At 49.0% G+C, this 2,156-nt stretch overlaps 1 protein-coding gene across 1 annotated transcript in view; it reads right to left on the bottom strand.

The window, feature by feature from the left end:
- LOC113204065 (sorbin and SH3 domain-containing protein 1) overlaps nucleotides 1–2,156 on the bottom strand; it is a gene marked incomplete in the record, with an annotated part of 111,520 nt that overhangs the window by 98,703 nt on the left and 10,661 nt on the right.

The raw sequence follows: 2,156 nt of genomic DNA, 5'->3' as shown, positions 1-2,156 counted from the left end.
CTCCTCCTCCTACCTTACCGCCCTCCCCTCGGTCGTCACCCTCATCTCATGTCAGCTAATCTTCTCTATTCGCCCGCAACCAATAAAAGCGCCCCCTATCCCCCCTTCCTTAGGGTGGAGGGGAGTCGATCAACCACCAACGACGAGCAGGTTCACCACCGCCACCCCCAGGACGGGGAGGCGACGTGGTGGCCAAGGCTGTGCGCTGGCCAGCACCCTGCTGCCTGCGTCGAAGACCATCGTCGTCGAGGGCAGGGCGGGGTGACTGCCCGGAGGATGGGATGTGCCTCTGGTCACTACCAAACAACGTCTTCAGTAAGCACGTCGACTGCCGCGTGATCCTCACAGTCGTGGACGCCATTCCCCACCACCCCCGCACCACCCGTGACGAGTTGAGGAGGGATCGTTCAGAGAGTACGCCCATTTATCCGACAAAACTACGGTAGCTCGACGCCTGCGAGATTCAGGATAGACCGTCCCGCAGCACACGCACGCACGCCTGGCACGGTGTTGCCTACGTATCAGGCGCGCTGTGCCAGCTAGCTGGCGAAGTCTGCTGAACTTCGCAATTTCGAAATGGCACAGAACGTAAGTAATTTCCGGATGCTCTCCCTAAATCTATAGCGTCGGTATGTCGGAAACTATCTAATAAAAATAGAGTCGTAAATTATGCATTTGTTATAATTTGTTCAGTGTGTGTAGGAGAGAGGGGAAAGAGGGGTGCTGGCGCGTTGTCACTGGACAATTCCCAGAACACAAAAAAACTGTTTCTGCTGCCAGACGTTTGAAAGAAAAAAACGAACCACCAACACTTTATCAATGGTGCTGTTAACCCCAAACGACGAAAGGGAGGGAAGGAGAAAGGGGCACTACAGAGCAGACCGCAGAGGCAATGCGTATTTACGGAAAGGGTATAAAAAATCACAACACTGTCCTATCTGCAGTTAAATATATGTAAAGAATCACTACAGTCATTGTTCCTAAATTCGGACTTGCGCCCTAAATTCGGACATTGTGCCGTATTTCACTATTGTCGCCTCCAAATCCATAATGCGTTGACAAAATTTTACGTCTATGGGTTTGATGGAAAGGTAAGACCACCAAGTTTCCATTTCTGCCAAAAATATAAATGTGTGAGTGATATTGCTTCCTCCAGAAATTCCTGAAATTTGTATTTTTAGCCCCCCAAAACAGGAGTTTTTAAAAGTGTCTTGCAAGAATTTGGGGCTCCGAACAGTGTAAGACCGGGTTATTCTGACCACAACATATGTGAAACTTGGTACTTTTATCTACAATATGAAACCAAGTTTTTGATTTTTCGTCGCACGGTTTAGTTTTGGGAAGCGTTTTTGCAATGCACCCTAAATTCGGACAGAGGCTTTTACATGCAAAAGTGACTGTCCTAAATTCGGGCATAGGCTTTTACATGCAAAAGTGACTATTGTCCGAATTTAGGGCACGTTAAAAGCGATCTTTAAGCAGTTTTGACGACTAAACAATACCAGATAAGAAAATTTGGACGGTAGGGGTAAGGTCAAATTTGTTCATGAAGTTTCTAAACCCCCAAAAAAATTTCCTTTTTCACAATTTTTTTAAAGCTGTCCGAATTTAGGACGCATTGGTTCCTAAATACGGACACAATTCAAACAGTCCTCACCCCTACACCGTTAGCGCGAAAAAGATATTTTCGGAGAGTGGTAGGTGCGTCGTGCGTCTCGACGTGAGGATTCTAGAATCCCCAGCGATTTTTCATATTTCAAAAATTCTAGATGTCACAGGCGTTTTTCTCAAAAACCGCGCGAATTTAGAGACAATGACTGTATACTGTCTTGTCTGCCGTTGAGGGGAATTTTCAAAATTAATTACTTTCTTAGTGATGTTTTTGTGGGATTTTTTTTCCTAAAAAGGAAGGCAAGAGGCCGTAGAAAGCAGTGTAGGGACGCGCAGCGCCAGTTTTGCCGTTCATGCCGCCTGGACGTCGCCAGACCAGACTCGGCGCCGGGACGCCTCGGCCGCCGCCACGGCGCCGCCGGGAGGGCAGGCAACACATTCGGCTCCGCCGTCGCGCCGGTGGGGGGCCGAGTGGGGGCTCCCCGTGGGAGAAAGAGGGAGGGAGAGAGGGAGAGAGGGAGAGAGGGAGAGAGAGGGAGAGAGAG

Source organism: Frankliniella occidentalis, unplaced genomic scaffold (genome assembly GCF_000697945.3).
Source record: "Frankliniella occidentalis isolate FOCC.00 unplaced genomic scaffold, Focc_3.1 Scaffold9, whole genome shotgun sequence".
In the NCBI taxonomy this organism is placed as follows: domain Eukaryota; kingdom Metazoa; phylum Arthropoda; class Insecta; order Thysanoptera; family Thripidae; genus Frankliniella; species Frankliniella occidentalis.
Note: the sequence above shows the minus strand (reverse complement) of the source record. Positions and strands in the feature narration are given on the sequence as shown.